This window comes from Salvelinus namaycush, chromosome 31, assembly GCF_016432855.1.
Source record: "Salvelinus namaycush isolate Seneca chromosome 31, SaNama_1.0, whole genome shotgun sequence".
NCBI classification, from domain to species: Eukaryota; Metazoa; Chordata; class Actinopteri; order Salmoniformes; family Salmonidae; genus Salvelinus; species Salvelinus namaycush.
The window spans coordinates 272,119-294,956 of record NC_052337.1 but is presented as its reverse complement, the minus strand read 5'-3'; the positions used below and the strand labels follow the sequence as shown (position 1 = coordinate 294,956).

General features: G+C 45.9%; 1 pseudogene; it reads left to right on the top strand.

The window, feature by feature from the left end:
* The first annotated feature begins 13,515 nt into the window (after nt 1-13,515).
* Nucleotides 13,516-20,216, top strand: LOC120026133 (annotated as a pseudogene).
* The last annotated feature ends 2,622 nt before the right edge of the window (nt 20,217-22,838 follow it).

Here is a 22,838-nt window from a genome sequence, read left to right as displayed (position 1 = left end):
AGGGGTCTACAGGGAAGGGTTAGGGGCGTACAGGGAAGGGTTAGGATCCTACAGGGAAGGGTTAGGATCCTACAGGGAAGGGGGCCTATAGGGAAGTGTTAGGATCCTACAGGGAAGGGGTCTACAGGGAAGGGTTAGGATAGTACAGGGAAGGGGTCTACAGGGAAGGTTTAGGGGCGTACAGGGAAGGGTTAGGATCCTACAGGGAAGGGTTAGGGGCCTACAGGGAAAGGTTACTGCCTGGTATGGCAACTGCTCGGCTTCTGACCGCAAAGCACTGCAGAGGGTAGTGCGTATGGCCAAGTACATCACTGGGGCCAAGTTTCCTGCCATCCAGGACCTCTATACCAGGCGGTGTCAGAGGAAGGCCCTAAAAATTGTCAAAGACTCCAGCCACCCTAGTCATAGACTGTTCTCTCTGCTACCACATGGCAAGCGGTACCGGAGCATGAAGTCTAGGACCAAAAGGCTTCTTAACAGCTTCTACCCCCAAGCCATAAGACTCCTGAACAGCTAATCAAATGGCTACCCAGACTATTTGGATTGCCCCTTCACTTTTACACTGATTCTACTCTGTGTTTATTATCTATGCATAGTCACTTTAACTATACCTACATGTACAAATGACCTCAATTACATGTGCCCCCGCACATTGACTCTGTATATAGCCTCGCTATTGTTACTTTACTGCTGCTCTTTAATTATTTGTTACTTTTATTTTCTATTTTGTACTTAACACTTTTTTTTAATCTTAAAACTGCATTGTTGGTTCAGTGCTTGTAAGTAAGCATTTCACTGTAAGGTAAATATAACACCTGTTGTATTTGGCGCATGTGACAAATATAATTTGATTCGATTTTTTTAGGGGCCTACAGGGAAGGGGGCTACAGGGAAGGGCTAGGGGCCTACAGGGAAGGGTTAGGGGCCTACAGAGAGGGGTTAAGGGCCTACAGGGAAGGGTTAGGATCCTACAGGGAAGGGTTAGGGGCCTACAGGGAAGGGTTAGGATCCTACAGGGAAGGGTTAGGATCCTACAGGGAAGGGTTAGGATCCTACAGGGAAGGGTTAGGGGCCTACAGGGAAGGGTTAGGGTCCTACAGAGAAGGGTTAGGATCCTACAGGGAAGGGTTAGGATCCTACAGGGAAGGGTTAGGATCCTACAGGGAAGGGTTAGGGTCCTACAGAGAAGGGTTAGGATCCTACAGGGAAGGGTTAGGATCCTACAGGGAAGGGGCATACAGGGAAGGGTTAGGATCCTACAGGGAAGGGTTAGGGGCCTACAGGGACGGGTTAGGGGCCTACAGAGAAGGGCTAGGATCCTACAGGGAAGGGTTAGGATCCTACAGGGAAGGGTTAGGGTCCTACATGGAAGGGGCATATAGGGAAGGGTTAGGATCCTACAGGGAAGGGGCATACAGGGAAGGGTTAGGATCCTACAGAGAAGGGTTAGGGGCCTACAGGGAAGGGTTAGGATCCTACAGAGAGGGGTTAGGATCCTACAGAGAAGGGTTAGGGTCCTACAGGGAAGGGTTAGGATCCTACAGGGATGGGTTAGGATCCTACAGGGAAGGGTTAGGATGCTACAGGGAAGGGTTAGGATCCTACAGGGAAGGGGGCCTATAGGGAAGTGTTAGGATCCTACAGGGAAGGGGTCTACAGGGAAGGGTTAGGGGCCTACAGGGAAGGGTTAGGATCCTACAGGGAAGGGTTAGGATCCTACAGGGAAGGGGTCTACAGGGAAGGGTTAGGGGCGTACAGGGAAGGGTTAGGATCCTACAGGGAAGGGTTAGGATCCTACAGGGAAGGGGGCCTATAGGGAAGTGTTAGGATCCTACAGGGAAGGGGTCTACAGGGAAGGGTTAGGATCCTACAGGGAAGGGGTCTACAGGGAAGGTTTAGGGGCGTACAGGGAAGGGTTAGGATCCTACAGGGAAGGGTTAGGGGCCTACAGGGAAAGGTTACTGCCTGGTATGGCAACTGCTCGGCTTCTGACCGCAAAGCACTGCAGAGGGTAGTGCGTATGGCCAAGTACATCACTGGGGCCAAGTTTCCTGCCATCCAGGACCTCTATACCAGGCGGTGTCAGAGGAAGGCCCTAAAAATTGTCAAAGACTCCAGCCACCCTAGTCATAGACTGTTCTCTCTGCTACCACATGGCAAGCGGTACCGGAGCATGACGTCTAGGACCAAAAGGCTTCTTAACAGCTTCTACCCCCAAGCCATAAGACTCCTGAACAGCTAATCAAATGGCTACCCAGACTATTTGGATTGCCCCTTCACTTTTACACTGATTCTACTCTGTGTTTATTATCTATGCATAGTCACTTTAACTATACCTACATGTACAAATTACCTCAATTACATGTGCCCCCGCACATTGACTCTGTATATAGCCTCGCTATTGTTACTTTACTGCTGCTCTTTAATTATTTGTTACTTTTATTTTCTATTTTGTACTTAACACTTTTTTTTAATCTTAAAACTGCATTGTTGGTTCAGTGCTTGTAAGTAAGCATTTCACTGTAAGGTAAATATAACACCTGTTGTATTTGGCGCATGTGACAAATATAATTTGATTCGATTTTTTTAGGGGCCTACAGGGAAGGGGGCTACAGGGAAGGGCTAGGGGCCTACAGGGAACGGCTAGGGGCCTACAGGGAAGGGTTAGGGGCCTACAGAGAGGAGTTAGGGGCCTACAGGGAAGGGTTAGGATCCTATAGGGAAGGGTTAGGGGCCTACAGGGAAGGGTTAGGGTCCTACAGAGAAGGGTTAGGATCCTACAGGGAAGGGTTAGGGGCCTACAGGGAAGGGTTAGGGTCCTACAGAGAAGGGTTAGGATCCTACAGAGAAGGGTTAGGATCCTACATGGAAGGGTTAGGATCCTACAGGGAAGGGTTAGGGGCCTACAGAGAAGGGTTAGGATCCTACAGGGAAGGGTTAGGATCCTACAGGGAAGGGTTAGGGGCCTACAGGGAAGGGTTAGGGTCCTACAGAGAAGGGTTAGGATCCTACAGGGAATGGTCCTACAGGGAAGGGTTAGGATCCTACAGGGAAGGGGCATACAGGGAAAGGTTAGGATCCTACAGGGAAGGGTTAGGGGCCTACAGGGACGGGTTAGGGGCCTACAGAGAAGGGCTAGGATCCTACAGAGAAGGGTTAGGGGCCTACAGGGAAGGGTTAGGATCCTACAGAGAGGGGTTAGGATCCTACAGAGAGGGGTCAGGATCCTACAGAGAAGGGTTAGGTGCCTACAGGGAAGGGTTAGGGTCCTACAGAGAAGGGTTAGGATCCTACAGGGAAGGGTTAGGAATCCTACAGGGAAGGGGGCCTATAGGGAAGGGTTAGGATCCTACAGGGAAGGGTTAGGATCCTACAGGGAAGGGTTAGGGGCCTACAGGGAAGGGTTAGGGTCCTACAGAGAAGGGTTAGGATCCTACAGGGAATGGTCCTACAGGGAAGGGTTAGGATCCTACAGGGAAGGGGGCCTATAGGGAAGTGTTAGGATCCTACAGGGAAGGGGTCTACAGGGAAGGGTTAGGATCCTACAGGGAAGGGTTAGGATCCTACAGGGAAGGGTTAGGGGCCTACAGGGAAGGGTTAGGGTCCTACAGAGAAGGGTTAGGATCCTACAGGGAATGGTCCTACAGGGAAGGGTTAGGATCCTACAGGGAAGGGGCATACAGGGAAGGGTTAGGATCCTACAGGGAAGGGTTAGGGGCCTACAGGGACGGGTTAGGGGCCTACAGAGAAGGGCTAGGATCCTACAGGGAAGGGTTAGGATCCTACAGGGAAGGGTTAGGGTCCTACATGGAAGGGGCATACAGGGAAGGGTTAGGATCCTACAGAGAAGGGTTAGGGGCCTACAGGGAAGGGTTAGGATCCTACAGAGAGGGGTTAGGATCCTACAGAGAGGGGTTAGGATCCTACAGAGAAGGGTTAGGGTCCTACAGGGAAGGGTTAGAATCCTACAGGGATGGGTTAGGATCCTACAGGGAAGGGTTAGGATCCTACAGGGATGGGTTAGGATCCTACAGGGAAGGGTTAGGATCCTACAGGGAAGGGGGCCTATAGGGAAGTGTTAGGATCCTACAGGGAAGGGGTCTACAGGGAAGGGTTAGGGGCGTACAGGGAAGGGTTAGGATCCTACAGGGAAGGGTTAGGATCCTACAGGGAAGGGGGCCTATAGGGAAGTGTTAGGATCCTACAGGGAAGGGGTCTACAGGGAAGGGTTAGGATCCTACAGGGAAGGGGTCTACAGGGAAGGGTTAGGGGCGTACAGGGAAGGGTTAGGATCCTACAGAGAAGGGTTAGGGGCCTACAGGGAAGGGTTAGGATCCTACAGAGAGGGGTTAGGATCCTACAGAGAGGGGTTAGGATCCTACAGAGAAGGGTTAGGGTCCTACAGGGAAGGGTTAGGATCCTACAGGGATGGGTTAGGATCTTACAGGGAAGGGTTAGGATCCTACAGGGATGGGTTAGGATCCTACAGGGAAGGGTTAGGATCCTACAGGGAAGGGGGCCTATAGGGAAGTGTTAGGACCCTACAGGGAAGGGGTCTACAGGGAAGGGTTAGGGGCGTACAGGGAAGGGTTAGGATCCTACAGGGAAGGGTTAGGATCCTACAGGGAAGGGTTAGGATCCTACAGGGAAGGGGTCTACAGGGAAGGGTTAGGGGCGTACAGGGAAGGGTTAGGATCCTACAGGGAAGGGTTAGGATCCTACAGGGAAGGGGTCTACAGGGAAGGGTTAGGGGCGTACAGGGAAGGGTTAGGATCCTACAGGGAAGGATTAGGATCCTACAGGGAAGGGGGCCTATAGGGAAGTGTTAGGATCCTACAGGGAAGGGGTCTACAGGGAATTGTTAGGATCCTACAGGGAAGGGGTCTACAGGGAAGGTTTAGGGGCGTACAGGGAAGGGTTAGGATCCTACAGGGAAGGGTTAGGGGCCTACAGGGAAAGGTTACTGCCTGGTATGGCAACTGCTCGGCTTCTGACCGCAAAGCACTGCAGAGGGTAGTGCGTATGGCCCAGTACATCACTGGGGCCAAGTTTCCTGCCATCCAGGACCTCTATACCAGGCGGTGTCAGAGGAAGGCCCTAAAAATTGTCAAAGACTCCAGCCACCCTAGTCATAGACTGTTCTCTCTGCTACCACATGGCAAGCGGTACCGGAGCATGAAGTCTAGGACCAAAAGGCTTCTTCACAGCTTCTACCCCCAAGCCATAAGACTCCTGAACAGCTAATCAAATGGCTACCCAGACTATTTGGATTGCCCCTTCACTTTTACACTGATTCTACTCTGTGTTTATTATCTATGCATAGTCACTTTAACTATACCTACATGTACAAATGACCTCAATTACATGTGCCCCCGCACATTGACTCTGTATATAGCCTCGCTATTGTTACTTTACTGCTGCTCTTTAATTATTTGTTACTTTTATTTTCTATTTTGTACTTAACACTTTTTTTAATCTTAAAACTGCATTGTTGGTTCAGTGCTTGTAAGTAAGCATTTCACTGTAAGGTAAATACAACACCTGTTGTATTTGGCGCATGTGACAAATATAATTTGATTCGATTTTTTTAGGGGCCTACAGGGAAGGGGCCTACAGGGAAGGGCTAGGGGCCTACAGGGAAGGGTTAGGGGCCTACAGGGAAGGGTTAGGGGCGTACAGGGAAGGGGGGCTACAGGGAAGGGGGGCTACAGGGAAGGGGGGCTACAGGGAAGGGTTAGGGGCGTACAGGGAAGGGGGGCGTACAGGGAAGGGGGGCTACAGGGAAGGGGGGCTACAGGGAAGGGGGGCTACAGGGAAGGGGGGCTACAGGGAAGGGGGCGTACAGGGAAGGGGGCGTACAGGGAAGGGGGGCTACAGGGAAGGGGGCGTACAGGGAAGGGGGCGTACAGGGAAGGGGGCTACAGGGAAGGGGGGCTACAGGGAAGTGGGCATACAGGGAAGGGGGCTACAGGGAAGGGCTAGGGGCCTACAGGGAAGGGTTAGGGGCCTACAGAGAGGGGTTAGGGGCCTACAGGGAAGGGGGCGTACAGGGAAGGCCTAGGGGCCTACAGGGAAGTGGGCTACAGGGAAGGGGGCGTACAGGGAAGGGGGGCTACAGGGAAGGGGGGCTACAGGGAAGTGGGCATACAGGGAAGGGGGCTACAGGGAAGGGTTAGGGGCCTACAGGGAAGGGTTAGGGGCCTACAGAGAGGGGGTAGGGGCCTACAGGGAAGGGGGCGTACAGGGAAGGCCTAGGGGCCTACAGGGAAGTGGGCTACAGGGAAGGGGGCTACAGGGAAGGTGGGCTACAGGGAGGGGTTAGGGGCCTACAGGGAAGGGGGCTACAGGGAAGGGGGGCTACAGGGAAGGGGGGCTACAGGGAGGGGTTAGGGGCCTACAGGGAAGGGGGCTACAGGGAAGGGGGCTACAGGGAAGGGGGGCTACAGGGAGGGGTTAGGGGCCTACAGGGAAGGGGGCTACAGGGAAGGGGGGCTACAGGGAGGGGTTAGGGGCCTACAGGGAAGGGTTAGGGGCCTACATGGAAGGGTTAGGGGCCTACATGGAAGGGCTAGGGGCCTACATGGAAGGGCAAGGGGCCTACATGGAAGGGCTAGGGGCCTACAGGGAGGGGTTAGGGCCCTACATGGAGGGGTTAGGGGCCTACATGGAAGGGTTAGGGTCCTACATGGAAGCGCTAGGGGCCTACATGGAAGGGCTAGGGGCCTACATGGAAGGGCTAGGGGCCTACAGGGAGGGGTTAGGGGCCTACATGGAAGGGTTAGGGGCCTACATGGAAGGGTTAGGGGCCTACATGGAAGGGCTAGGGGCCTACAGGGAGGGGTTAGGGGCCTACATGGAGGGGTTAGGGGCCTACATGGAAGGGTTAGGGGCCTACATGGAAGAGTTAGGGGCCTACATGGAGGGGTTAGGGGCCTACATGGAAGGGCTAGGGGCCTACAGGGAAGTATCATGCTGAGGGGCCTAAAGGGAAGAAGCATCATGCTTGGGTGAATGCCTTGCACTGACAATGCCTGAAGCTCTAACCATCTGAACTGTGATTGGCTGACTTAGTTATAGGAACTTATAATTATATTGGGACAATTGACAATTTTGAGAAACATCACAATTGGTAAATTTATTATGTATTTCTAATATATCTACTCACGTTAGAAATGAGCTGTAATGCTGTCAGATTGCATATGCTTTATGCTACCATATTTACCTAGAGTGCAGAGTGACTGCTCAGTGCACTGTAGCCTAATATTATAATGCATATTATTTGTCCAGTACTTTGGGTGAATGCGCAAAGTAGGCTACTGTGGAGGTGAAAATGTCCCTCCTAGCACATGACGTTACACAAATCCTAGCACATGACAGCCTAGAGAAAAAGAAAGCAGGAAATATTCTTATACCCAAAACCAAAGAAGGACTCTCTTTACCTGGACAACTGGAGACCAATCACGTTGTTGGCAACTGACTATAAGTTACTAGCCCAATGTCAATATGCCAATAGGCTGTAAAAGGGCCTTGAGGATATAATCAGTGGAACTCAATCAGCCTTCATTAAAGGAAGGAGAATCCATAACCGTATACGATTTGGTTTTTAGATATTTTAGATTACAGTGAGTTCATAGAAGATCGTGGCTTTATGTAGATTTTGAGACTTTAGAACCCAACTTTGTATTTAGAACTCTGTAAAGTTTCTGTAAAGTTTCTGTAAAGTTTCTGTAAAGTGATAAGGATGATGTATGAGCATTTCGGTGGCTATGAGTAATGGCACATCCCCCCTCGTTTCTCTATTGCTAGAGGAATTAGACAGGGTTGTCCGATCTCCCCTCTTTTATTTATTTTAGACACAGATTTACTAGCTGTATCTCTTAACAATTCTGAGAATTTAAAAGAGATCTGTATTTTTTTTGGTAAAGATATAAATATCAGTCAATTTGTAGATGATGCTGCCCTTTTCCTAAAGGATAGAGCAGCTATTAAATTGGCTGTTGACAGAATCAATACATTGTCTATGGTTCACTCTTAACCTTAACAAATGTGATCTCATGCCAATTCATTGCTGTGACTCTGTCAACATTGCCTCCATACCTGTTAAAAAGGAAGTTAAATATTTAGGAATTGTTATCACTAAAAAAACGTTTCAGATAGAGACTCTTTAAACATCGATAATAGGATTAATTCCATGAGAGTTTCATTTAGTCAGTGGCTGCAACGTGATATGTCAATTTTGGGTCGTATTCTTTTGTCCAAGACTGATGGTTTATCTAGAATTATTAACCAAAGCCAGTCCCTTTTTCTTTCTTCTAATAACGTTACAAATTCTGTTATATTTAGATTTGTTTGGAGGAATAAAATGCATTATATTTGGAAATCACAATTAGTGAAAGACTATGATCGTGGAGGTTTACAGGCTATTGTTTTTGAGTCGTTAGTGGGTGCTTTTAAAATTAAATAGTTGAAATTACATCTGTCTAATCCTACCTCTATGTGGTATCATATCCCTAACAGTCTGTTTAATAAACTTGGTGGACTTGAATTCCTAATGAAATGTGATTTTGACCCTCCAAAATTACCTGTGAAATTGTCTAAGTTTAACCAGCAAATGTTATTTTTCTGGAAAATGATATTCAAACACAATTTTTCCCTTCACAAAACATTGATTTGGAATAATAGAGTTATTCAAATGAATAGGAAATCCATTTTCAAAGGCCTTTTTGACAAGGGTATTGTAACGGCTTTCTTCCTGGGATGAAGGAGAGGACCAAAATGCAGCGCAGTTAGTGTTCAACATGTTTAATTAAACAATAAACGATGAACATTAACAAATAACAAAATAACAAACGTGAAAGCCGAGACAGTCCTATCTGGTGCAGAACACAAACACAGAGACAGGAAACAACCACCCACAATCCCCAACACAAAACAAGCCACCTATATATATGATTCTCAATCAGGGACAACGATTGACAGCTGTCTCTGATTGAGAACCATATTAGGCTGAACACAGAAACAGACGAACTAGACACACAACATAGAATACCCACCCCAACTCACGCCCTGACCAACTAAACACATACAAAACAACAGAAAACAGGTCAGGAACGTGACAGAACCCCCCCCTCAAGGTGCGAACTCCGGGCGCACCCCTAAAACTCAAGGGGAGGGTCTGGGTGGGCATCTGTCCGCGGTGGCGGCTTCGGCGGTGGACGAGGACACCACTCCACCACTGTCTTTGTCCCCCTCCTTAGCGTCCTTTGAGTGGCGACCCTCGCCCCCGACCATGGTCCAGGAACCTTCACCAAGGCCCCTCCTAAATAGAGGAGACAACTCAGGACCGAGAGGTAGCTCAGGACAGAGAGGTAGCTCAGGACAGAGAGGTAGCTCAGGACAGAGAGGTAGCTCAGGACAGAGAGGTAGCTCAGGACAGAGAGGTAGCTCAGGACAGAGAAATCGCTCCGGACAGAGAGGTAGCTTAGGACAGAGGGACAACTCCGGACAGAGGGACAACTCCGGACTGAGTGGCAGCTCCGGACTGAGTGGCAGCTCCGGACTAAGTGGCGGCTCCGGACTAAGTGGCGGCTCCGGACTGGAGGGCGGCTCATGACTGGAGGGCGGCTCATGACTGGAGGGCGGCTCATGACTGGAGGGCGGCTCATGACTGGAGGGCGGCTCATGACTGGAGGGCGGCTCATGACTGGAGGGCGGCTCATGACTGGAGGGCGGCTCATGACTGAAGGGCGGCTCATGACTGGAGGGCGGCTCATGACTGGAGGGCGGCTCATGACTGGAGGGCGGCTCATGACTGGAGGGCGGCTCATGACTGGAGGGCGGCTCATGACTGGAGGGCGGCTCTGGCAGCTCCTGACTGGCTGGTGGCTCTGGCAGCTCCTGACTGGCTGGCGGCTCTGGCAGCTCCTGACTGGCTGGCGGCTCTGGCAGCTCCTGACTGGCTGGCGGCTCTGGCAGCTCCTGACTGGCTGGCGGCTCTGGCAGCTCCTGACTGGCTGGCGGCTCTAATGGCTCGGGACAGACGGGCGGCTCTGAAGGCTCGTGGCAGACGGACGGCTCAGACGGCGCTGGGCAGACGGACGGCTCAGACGGCGCTGGGCAGACGGACGGCTCAGACGGCGCTGGGCAGACGGACGGCTCAGACGGCGCTGGGCAGACGGACGGCTCAGACGGCGCTGGGCAGACGGACGGCTCAGACGGCGCTGGGCAGACGGATGGCTCAGACGGCGCTGGGCAGACGGATGGCTCAGACGGCGCTGGGCAGACGAGCAGTACAGGCGGCGTTGGGCAGACGGCCGACTCTGACCTGCTGAGGCGCATAGTAGGCCTGGTGCGTGGTGCCGGAACTGGTGGTACCGGACTGGAGACACGCACCTCAAGGCTAGTGCGGGGAACAGGAACAGGGCACACTGGACTCTCTAGGCGCACTATAGGCCTCGTGCGTGGTACCGGAACTGGAGGTACCGGGCTGAGGGCACGCACCTCAGGGCGAGTGCGGGGAGAAGGAACAGTGCGTACAGGGCTCTGGAGACGCACAGGAGGCTTGGTGCGTGGTGCCGGAACTGGAGGTACTGGGCTGGATACACGCACCATAGGGAGAGTGCGTGGAGGAGGAACAGGGCTCTGGAGACGCACTAGAAGCCTGGGGCGTGGTGTAGGCACTGGTGGTACTGGGCTGGGGCGGGAAGGTGGCGCCGGATATACCGGACCGTGCAGGCGTACTGGCTCCCTTGAGCACTGAGCCTGCCCAACCTTACCTGGTTGCATGCTCCCCGTAGCCCGTCCAGTGCGGGGAGGTGGAATAACCCGCACTGGGCTGTGTTGGCGAACCGGGGACACCATGCGTAAGGCTGGTGCCATGTACACCGGCCCGAGGAGACGTACTGGAGGCCAGATATGTAGAGCCGGCTTCATGGCACTTGGCTCAATGCTCAATCTAGCCCGCCCAGTGCGGGGAGGTGGAATAACCCGCACCGGGCTATGCACCCGTACAGGAGACACCGTGCGCTCTTCCGCATAACACGGTGTCTGCCCGTACTCCCGCTCTCCACGGTAAGCATGGGAAGTGGGCGCAGGTTTCCTACCTGCCCTCGCCACACTACCCTTTAGCCACCCCCCAAGAAATTTTTGGGATTTCCTCTCGGGTTTCCGTGCTAGCCGCGTACCTTCATAACTCCGGTTCCTCTCTCCGGATGCCTCTGCTCTCCTAACTGCCTCCAGCTGTTCCCATGGGAGGCGATCCCTTCCAGCCAGGATCTCCTCCCATGTGTAGCAACCCTTGCCGTCCAAAACGTCTTCCCATGTCCATTTCTTCTTTCTCTGCTCCTGCTGTCGCTGCCCGTAGCCACGCTGCTTGGTCCTTTGTTGGTGGGTGGTTCTGTAACGGCTTTCTTCCTGGGATGAAGGAGAGGACCAAAATGCAGCGCAGTTAGTGTTCAACATGTTTAATTAAACAATAAACGATGAACATTAACAAATAACAAAATAACAAACGTGAAAGCCGAGACAGTCCTATCTGGTGCAGAACACAAACACAGAGACAGGAAACAACCACCCACAATCCCCAACACAAAACAAGCCACCTATATATGATTCTCAATCAGGGACAACGATTGACAGCTGTCTCTGATTGAGAACCATATTAGGCTGAACACAGAAACAGACGAACTAGACACACAACATAGAATACCCACCCCAACTCACGCCCTGACCAACTAAACACATACAAAACAACAGAAAACAGGTCAGGAACGTGACAGGTATTCATTTTGTATGTGATTTGGTAGACAACACCGGGGAGTTTTTGACGTTTCGTGAGTTCATTGGTAAATTTCAGATTAATATTACTCAGAGAGAGTAAATTAAGGTTTGCAAAGCAATTCCACTTCCTTTACTTGGACTTATTATGAGGTTGTTCTCCTCTCCAAGTTTACAAATGAATGACTGGAATCTTTTGGATAAATAATGCGACAATACGTGGATACGATTGGCAGTTAATGAAGTCATTTTCTTGGTGATTATAATTCAATATATTGCTATGGAAGTGACCAACCCATGCTATGGTCAAAAGCCTGTTACTTTACTTGTCCAGTTATCCCAAAAGTTAAAGAAACTAATTTAAAAATATTTTATTCCATCTACCCTGTTAATGATTTCTTGCACAAAAGATTCAATTTTGACAAAAATGTTTTTTTTGTTCCTCTGATTCAGAATCTATAGAGCATTTCTTTTCTTCATCCTGCCATTCTAGTAAACTATAGATTAAAATTCATGAATGGTTATGTATAAAATCTCCAGAATTACCTATGTTTACCTTTGATGATGTTAAATGGCATTATGCTTATCCTTGTAATTCCGATCATAACTATTTTATTAACATTATTCTCTTGGTCAAAATATTATATTCACAAATTTAAATGGAGGTGGAAAAAATCCTTATTTTGTCTTTTTTTTTCTTCCATTGAACCGTTACAATTTTATAAATCCCTCAAACTTGTGAAACTTAAAAAGTTGGAAAAATTATTAGAAGTCATGTTTCTGAATGTCTGTTAATGTCACGTTCTGACCATAGTTTGCTTTGTATGTTTGTATGTTTTATGTCTAGGTTGTCTATTTCTGTGTTTGGTTAGGGCGTGAGCTGGGGTGGGCATTCTATGTTTGTATTTCTGTGTTTGGCCTGGTATGGTTCTCAATCAGAGGCAGCTGTCGATCGTTGTCTCTGATTGAGAATCATACTTAGGTAGCCAGTTTTCTCACTATGGGTTGTGGGTAGTTAATTTCTGTGTCTGTGTTTCACCATACAGAACTGTTTCGGTTGTTTGTTTGTGTTTTTGTTATTTTGTTCTGTGTTCATTTAATTTATTAAAAATATAATTATGGACACTTACCACGCTGCACATTGGTCCGATATTTCCTACTCCTCCTCCTCAGAAGAGGAGTACCGTTACAGTTAATGTCTCATTGCCTTGTCACATATTAATGATGTCCTGAATTATTCAACAACCAAAAATTGGGGGGGGGGGGGGGGGGGGGGGGTTTGCCTGGTGTATTTGGTGTTCTATTTTTTTCATTGGTGTGTAATATTGTTATTATTGTTGCAATAAAAGAAAAATAAGATAAAATAATAAGAAAAAGAAAACAGGAAATATTTTTGCCAGCCCTTTCACTTGGTACGTTTTACACCAATTACAGTGTGTAATACATTTCAATCACACTATTACCAACAGTGACTTATAAAAATAGTAAATGACATATTTCTTGTTGAAAATTGTGGCAGTGGCTCGCCACTTTTCTTAACCCAAGCTAGCTATTTAGCTACTCTTGTTTAGCAGCCTGTCCAGGCAGCAAAGCAACTCCAACAATGCAATTAAAAAAAAAGTTATGTAATAGTTATCATGGTTTCGTAGCCTCTATTATCTTCAATGTTTATATTTGCACCTGAGTGTGTAAGCCAGATCACCGCTGTGTGTCATGTTGCATCGACCGGTGGAGAGAAAGATGGGGTCAGCTGTCGAAGAGGACGGATTAACATGTCGGAGAATACTTGATATATATCGCGGCTTCACCAGCGCACGGAAGCACATAAACTCTGATTTAGGAGAAAGGAGAAAGGTTTCCGGGTATGAAAGAAGAGTGCATTAACTGTGAAGAAAACTGTGATGATGATGCATTTTGCCTACTTCAAATCAAATTTATTCATAAAGCCCTTCTTACATCAGCTGATATCTCAAAGTGCTGTACAGAAACCCAGCCTAAAACCCCAAACAGCAAGCAATGCAGATGTAGAAGCACGGTGGCTAGGAAAAACTCCCTAGAAAGGCCAAAACCTAGGAAGAAACCTAGAGAGGAACCAGGCTATGAGGGGTGGCCAGTCCTCTTCTGGCTGTGCCGGGTGGAGATTATAACAGAACATGGCCAAGATGTTCAAATGTTCATAAATGACCAGCATGGTCAAATAACAATAATCACAGTAGTTGTCGAGGGTGCAGCACCTCAGGAGTAAATGTCAGTTGGCTTTTCATGGCCGATCATTAAGAGTATCTCTACTTCTCTTTTCTTTGTTTGTTGCTGCGTTCGTATCCCAAATAAAGCCTGTATGTTCTCTCAGAAACAGTACTTATTGTTTTGTTGGACTGTCCTTTTTAGGTGGACAAGATCATTGACCACCTTCAGCTGTCCATCCATACCTTTGACCTGAATGGCCTGAAGGACTACTGGAGCTACCTGGACCGGAGGCTGTTCTGTAGACTAGAAGGCATCTACCGACCAACAGTCACAAAGCTACGGACCAGTCTCTTCAGACACTACGTTGTTTACGGTGTACAGGTGCATTATAGTCTTCTGTTATTGTCCTTCTTTTTATCTTGTTAATCAGACATATTATGTGTGGAATGTGGATAGCCCAGTGTTGTTGATTGATTAATGATATATAGCATAGCCTTTCTCACCCGTCCTCTCTCTCTCTGTGTCTCTCTCTCTCTCTCTCTCTCTCTCTCTCTCTCTCTCTCTCTCTCTCTCTCTCTCTCTCTCTTTCTCTCTCTCTATCTCTATCTCTCTCTCCCTGTCTCTCTCTCTCTGTCTCTGTCTCTCTCTCTCTCTCTCTCTCAATTCAATTCAATTCAATTCAAGGGGCTTTATTGGCATGGGAAACATGTGTTAACATTGCCAAAGCAAGTGAGGTAGATATTATACAAAAGTGAAATAAACAATACAAATTAACAGTAAACATTACACATACAGAAGTTTCAAAACAATAAAGACATTACAAATGTTATATTATATATATACAGTGTTGTAACAATGTACAAATGGTTAAAGCACACAAGTTAAAATAAATAAGCATAAATATGGGTTGTATTTACAATGGTGTTTGTTCTTCACTGGTTGCCCTTTTCTTGTGGCAACAGGTCACAAATCTTGCTGCTGTGATGGCACACTGTGGAATTTCTCCCAGTAGATATGGGAGTTTATCAAAATTGGATTTGTTTTCAAATTCTTTGTGGATCTGTGTAATCTGTGGGAAATATGTCTCTCTAATATGGTCATACATTGGGCAGGAGGTTAGGAAGTGCAGCTCAGTTTCCACCTCATTTTGTGGCAGTGAGCACATAGCCTGTCTTCTCTTGAGAGCCATGTCTGCCTACGGCGGCCTTTCTCAATAGCAAGGCTATGCTCACTGAGTCTGTACATAGTCAAAGCTTTCCTTAAGTTTGGGTCAGTCACAGTGGTCAGGTATTCTGCCACTGTGTACTCTCTGTTTAGGGCCAAATAGCATTCTAGTTTGCTCAGTTTTTTTGTTAATTCTTTCCAATGTGTCAAGTAATTATCTTTTTGTTTTCTCATGATTTGGTTGGGTCTAATTGTGCTGTTGTCCTGGGGCTCTGTGGGGTGTGTTTGTGTTTGTGAACAGAGCCCTAGGACCAGCTTGCTTAGGGGACTCTTCTCCAGGTTCATCTCTCTGTAGGTGATGGCTTTGTTATGGAAGGTTTGGGAATCGCTTCCTTTTAGGTGGTTGTAGAATTTAACGGCTCTTTTCTGGATTTTGATAATTAGTGGGTATCGGCCTAATTCTGCTCTGCATGCATTATTTGGTGTTCTACGTTGTACACGGAGGATATTTTTGCAGAATTCTGCATGCAGAGTCTCAATTTGGTGTTTGTCCCATTTTGTGAAATCTTGGTTGGTGAGCGGACCCCAGACCTCACAACCATAAAGGGCAATGGGCTCTATGACTGATTCAAGTATTTTTAGCCAGATCCTAATTGGTATGTTGAAATTTATGTTCCTTTTGATGGCATAGAATGCCCTTCTTGCCTTGTCTCTCAGATCGTTCACAGCTTTGTGGAAGTTACCTGTGGCGCTGATGTTTAGGCCGAGGTATGTATAGTTTTTTGTGTGCTCTAGGGCAACAGTGTCTAGATGGAATTTGTGGTCCTGGCGACTGGACCTTTTTTGGAACACCATTATTTTGGTCTTACTGAGATTTACTGTCAGGGCCCAGGTCTGACAGAATCTGTGCAGAAGATCTAGGTGCTGCTGTAGGCCCTCCTTGGTTGGTGACAGAAGCACCAGATCATCAGCAAACAGTAGACATTTGACTTCAGAGTCTAGTAGGGTGAGGCCCGGTGCTGCAGACTGTTCTAGTGCCCGCGCCAATTCGTTGATATATATGTTGAAGAGGGTGGGGCTTAAGCTGCATCCCTGTCTCACCCCACGACCCTGTGTGAAGAAATGTGTGTGTTTTTTGCCAATTTTAACCGCACACTTGTTGTTTGTGTACATGGATTTTATAATGTCGTATGTTTTACCCCCAACACCACTTTCCATCAATTTGTATAGCAGACCCTCATGCCAAATTGAGTCAAAGGCTTTTTTGAAGTCAACAAAGCATGAGAAGACTTTGCCTTTGTTTTGGTTTGTTTGGTTGTCAATTAGGGTGTGTAGGGTGAATACATGGTCTGTTGTACGGTAATTTGGTAAAAAGCCAATTTGACATTTGCTCAGTACATTGTTTTCATTGAGGAAATGTACGAGTCTGCTGTTAATGATAATGCAGAGTATTTTCCCAAGGTTACTGTTGACGCATATTCCACGGTAGTTATTGGGGTCAAATTTGTCTCCACTTTTGTGGATTGGGGTGATCAGTCCTTGGTTCCAAATATTGGGGAAGATGCCAGAGCTAAGGACGATGTTAAAGAGTTTTAGTATAGCCAATTGGAATTTGTTGTCTGTATATTTGATCATTTCATTAAGGATACCATCAACACCACAGGCCTTTTTGGGTTGGAGGGTTTTTATTTTGTCCTGTAACTCGTTCAAGGTAATTGGAGAATCCAGTGGGTTCTGGTAGTCTTTAATAGTTGATTCTAGGATTTGTATTTGATCATGTATATGTTTTTGCTCTTTATTCTTTGTTATAGAGCCAAAAAGATTGGAGAAGTGGTTTACCCATACATCTCCATTTTGGATAGATAATTCTTCGTGTTGTTGTTTGTTTAGTGTTTTCCAATTTTCCCAGAAGTGGTTAGAGTCTATGGATTCTTCAATTACATTGAGCTGATTTCTGACGTGCTGTTCCTTCTTTTTCCGTAGTGTATTTCTGTATTGTTTTAGTGATTCACCATAGTGAAGGCGTAGACTCAGGTTTTCTGGGTCTCTATGTTTTTGGTTGGACAGGTTTCTCAATTTATTTCTTAGATTTTTGCATTCTTCATCAAACCATTTGTCATTGTTGTTCATTTTCTTTGGTTTTCTATTTGAGATTTTTAGATTTGACAGGGAAGCTGAGAGGTCAAATATACTGTTAAGATTTTCTACTGCCAAGTTTACACCTTCACTATTGCTTCACTATTCACTATTCACTATCTCTCTCTCTCTCTCTCTCTGTCTGTCTGTCTGTCTGTCTGTCTGTCTGTCTGTCTGTCTGTCTGTCTGTCTGTCTGTCTGTCTGTCTGGCTGGCTGTCTGTCTGTCTGTCTATCTGTCTGTCTGTCTGTCTGTCTGTCTGTCTGTCTGTCTGTCTGTCTGTCTGTCTGTCTGTCTGTCTGTCTGTCTCTCTCTCTCTCTCTCTCTCTCTCTCTCTCTCTCTCTCTCTCTCTCTCTCTCTCTCTCTCTCAATTCAATTCAATTCAATTCAAGGGGCTTTATTGGCATGGGAAACATGTGTTAACATTGCCAAAGCAAGTGAGGTAGACAATACACAAATGTGAAACAAACAATACAAATTAACAGTAAACATTACACATACAGAAGTTTCAAAACAATAAAGACATTACAAATGTCATATTATATATATACAGTGTTGTAACAATGTACAAATGGTTAAAGCACACAAGTTAAGATAAATAAGCATAAATATGGGTTGTATTTACAATGGTGTTTGTTCTTCACTGGTTGCCCTTTTCTTGTGACAACAGGTCACAAATCTTGCTGCTGTGATGGCACACTGTGGAATTTCACCCATTAGATATGGGAGTTTATCAAAATTGGATTTGTTTTCGAATTCTTTGTGGATCTGTGTAATCTGAGGGAAATATGTGTCTCTAATATGGTCATACATTGGGCAGGAGGTTAGGAAGTGCAGCTCAGTTTCCACCTCATTTTGTGGGCAGTGAGCACATAGCCTGTCTTCTCTTGAGAGCCATGTCTGCCTACGGCGGCCTTTCTCAATAGCAAGGCTATGCTCACTGAGTCTGTACATAGTCAAAGCTTTCCTTAAGTTTGGGTCAGTCACAGTGGTCAGGTATTCTGCCACAGTGTACTCTCTGTTTAGGGCCAAATAGCATTCTAATTTGCTCTGTTTTTTTGTTAATTCTTTCCAATGTGTCAAGTAATTATCTTTTTGTTTTCTCATGATTTGGTTGGGTCTAATTGTGCTGTTGTCCTGGGGCTCTGTGGGGTGTGTTTGTGTTTGTGAACAGAGCCCTAGGACCAGCTTGCTTAGGGGACTCTTCTCCAGGTTCATCTCTCTGTAGGTGATGGCTTTGTTATGGAAGGTTTGGGAATCGCTTCCTTTTAGGTGGTTGTAGAATTTAACGGCTCTTTTCTGGATTTTGATAATTAGTGGGTATCGGCCTAATTCTGCTCTGCATGCATTATTTGGTGTTCTACGTTGTACACGGAGGATATTTTTGCAGAATTCTGCATGCAGAGTCTCAATTTGGTGTTTGCCCCATTTTGTGAAATCTTGGTTGGTGAGCGGACCCCAGACCTCACAACCATAAAGGGCAATGGGCTCTATGACTGATTCAAGTATTTTTAGCCAGATCCTAATTGGTATGTTGAAATTTATGTTCCTTTTGATGGCATAGAATGCCCTTCTTGCCTTGTCTCTCAGATCGTTCACAGCTTTGTGGAAGTTACCTGTGGTGCTGATGTTTAGGCCGAGGTATGTATAGTTTTTTGTGTGCTCTAGGGCAACGGTGTCTAGATGGAATTTGTGGTCCTGGCGACTGGACCTTTTTTGGAACACCATTATTTTGGTCTTACTGAGATTTACTGTCAGGGCCCAGGTCTGACAGAATCTGTGCAGAAGATCTAGGTGCTGCTGTAGGCCCTCCTTGGTTGGTGACAGAAGCACCAGATCATCAGCAAACAGTAGACATTTGACTTCGGATTCTAGTAGGGTGAGACCGGGTGCTGCAGACTGTTCTAGTGCCCGCGCCAATTCGTTGATATATATGTTGAAGAGGGTGGGGCTTAAGCTGCATCCCTGTCTCACCCCACGACCCTGTGTGAAGAAATGTGTGTGTTTTTTGCCAATTTTAACCGCACACTTGTTGTTTGTGTACACGGATTTTATAATGTCGTATGTTTTACCCCCAACACCACTTTCCATCAATTTGTATAGCAGACCCTCATGCCAAATTGAGTCGAAGGCTTTTTTGAAATCAACAAAGCATGAGAAGACTTTGCCTTTGTTTTGGTTTGTTTGGTTGGCAATTAGGGTGTGTAGGGTGAATACATGGTCTGTTGTACGGTAATTTGGTAAAAAGCCAATTTGACATTTGCTCAGTACATTGTGTTCATTGAGGAAATGTACGAGTCTGCTGTTAATGATAATGCAGAGTATTTTACCAAGGTTACTGTTGACGCATATTCCACGGTAGTTATTGGGGTCAAATTTGTCTCCACTTTTGTGGATTGGGTTGATCAGTCCTTGGTTCCAAATATTGGGGAAGATGCCAGAGCTAAGGACGATGTTAAAGAGTTTTAGTATAGCCAATTGGAATTTGTTGTCTGTATATTTGATCATTTCATTAAGGATACCATCAACACCACAGGCCTTTTTGGGTTGGAGGGTTTTTATTTTGTCCTGTAACTCATTCAAGGTAATTGGAGAATCCAGTGGGTTCTGGTAGTCTTTAATAGTTGATTCTAGGATTTGTATTCTCTCTCTCTCTCTCTCTCTCTCTCTCTCTCTCTCTCTCTCTCTCTCTCTCTCTCTCTCTCTTCCCCCCCCAGTTAAAGAACCACAAGAAGATCCAGGAGTTTTCCCAGCGTCAGGCTCAGGAACTGCAGGGTCAGTCAGATTTGCGTGATTGGTTCATCCTGCCGTTTATCACCTGTCCCCGAGCAGAAACAGTCTTCTCGCCTTACTTCTCCCATCAGTGGTCTGACACCTTCCTGGAGTCACTGCATAACTTCCTCTCTGTCCTGTTCCAATACATACATATCCTTTTGTTCTGGGCAAGACTGTAGACACACTACAGGGGTGTATTCATTACACAGAATATGTTGCAAAACCTTTCTTTAATGTTTGTACTAATGATTACACCCCTGATACACGTCAGAAACACTAGGTCACGAGGTCGTATTCATTAGGCACCAAACAGATTAAAACGGACCAACAGGGTGGGACTTCATGGACCACCTGGAAACACTAATACACATTTTTCTTTTTGCACAATGTTTTAAACCATTTTCTGTTGTGTTCCCTAATGAATATGAACTAGAGTAATATCTGGTCAATAAGCAACGACATTCACTTTGTTCTGATTGACACATTTCAATCAAATCAATCAAATGTATTTATATAGCCCTTCTTACATCAGCTAGTATCTCAAAGTGCTGTACAGAAACCCAGCCTAAAACCCCAAACAGCAAGCAATGTAGGTGTAGAAGCACGCTGGCTAGGAAAAACTCCCTAGAAAGGCCAGAACCTAGGAAGAAACCTAGAGAGGAACCAGGCTATGAGGGGTGGCCAGTCCTCTTCTGGCTGTGCTGGGTGGAGATTATAACAGAACATGGCCAAGACGTTCAAAATGTTCATATAAATGACCAGCATGGTCAAATAATAATAATCACAGTAATTGTCGAGGGTGCAGCAAGTCAGCACCTCAGGAGTAAATGTCAGTTGGCTTTTCATAGCCGATCATTCAGAGTATCTCTACTGCTCCTGCAGTCTCTAGAGAGTTGAAAACAGCAGGTCTGGGACAAGGTAGTAACATGGTAGTAATGGTAGTAATATAGTAGTATCCTCGTAGTAATATAGTACTATCATTGTAGTAATATAGAAGTAACATGGAAGTAATATAGTAGTACCGTTGTAATATAGTAGTAATATAGTAGTAACATGGTGGTAATAGTAGTAATATAGTAGTAATATAGTAGTAACATGATAGTAATAGTAGTAATATAGTAGTACCATGGTAGTAATGGTAGTAATATGGTAGTATCGTTGTAGTAATATAGTGGTAACATGATAGTAATAGTAGTAATATAGCAGTAATAGTAGTAACATGATAGTGATAGTAGTAATATAGTAGTAACATGGTAGTAATGGTAGTAATATGGTAGTATCGTTGTAGTAATATAGTAGTAACATGGTAGTAATAGTAGTAATATAGCAGTAATAGTAGTAATATAGTAGTAACATGGTAGTAATAATAGTAACATAGTAGTAGCATGGTAGTAATGGTAGTAATATGGTAGTAATAGTAGTAACATAGTAGTATCATGGTAGTAATAGTAGTAACATAGTAGTAATATGGTAGTAATAGTAGTAATATAGTAGTAACATGATAGTAATATAGTAGTAACATCAATCAATCAAGTTTATTTTATATAGCCCTTCGTACATCAGCTAATATCTCGAAGTGCTGTACAGAAACCCAGCCTAAAACCCCAAACAGCAAGCAATGCAGGTGTAGAAGCACGGTGGCTAGGAAAAACTCCCTAGAAAGGCCAAAACCTAGGAAGAAACCTAGAGAGGAACCAGGCTATGAGGGGTGGCCAGTCCTCTTCTGGCTGTGCCGGGTGGAGATTATAACAGAACATGGCCAAGATGTTCAAAATGTTCATAAATGACAAGCATGGTCAAATAATAATCAGGAATAAATGTCAGTTGGCTTTTCTTAGCCGATAATTAAGAGTTGAAAACAGCAGGTCTGGGACAGGTAGGGGTTCCATAACCGCAGGCAGAACAGTTGAAACTGGGACAGCAGCACGGCCAGGTGGACTGGGGACAGCAAGGAGTCATCATGCCCGGTAGTCCTGACGTATGGTCCTAGGGCTCAGTTCCTCCGAGAGAGAGAAAGAAAGAGAGAAGGATGGTAGTAATAGTAGTAATATAGTAGTAACATAGTAGTAATATAGTAGTAACATGGTAGTAATATAGTAGTAACATGGTAGTAATTGTAGTAACATGGTAGTACTAGTAGTAACATAGTAGTAACACGGTAGTAATAGTAGTAACATGGTAGTAACATGGTATTAACCTGTTAGGCGGGCTGTCCCGATGTCGGTACACTTATGACAACATCCAGCTCTATTGCAGGGCGCGAAATTCAAAATCTATTTTTTAAAAATATTTAACTTTCACACATTAACAAGTCCAATACAGCATTTGAAAGATAAACATCTTGTCAATCCAGCCAACATGTCCGATTTTTTAAATGTTTTACAGAGAAAACACCACATATATTTATGTTAGCTCACCACCAAATAAAAAAGTGGACAGACATGTAGCAGCAGCACAAGTATGATTCAAGTAGCATGCACAAGCCAACCTAACTAACCTAGAACCAACCTAAACAACCTAGAAAAAACTACCTCAGATGACAGTCCTATAACATGTTACACAATAAATCTATGTTTTGTTCATAAAATGTGCATATTTTAGCTATAAATCAGTTTTACATTACTGCTCCCATCATAGCTACATCATAGCTACAGTCTGAAATCGCACGGGAGTAGCCAGAGAAAATACAGACACCAACGTCAACTACTAATTACACCTCATAAAACATTTCAGAAAAACATATGGTGGATAGCTAATGAAAGACAAAGATCGTGTGAATAGAGCCAATATTTCCGATTTTT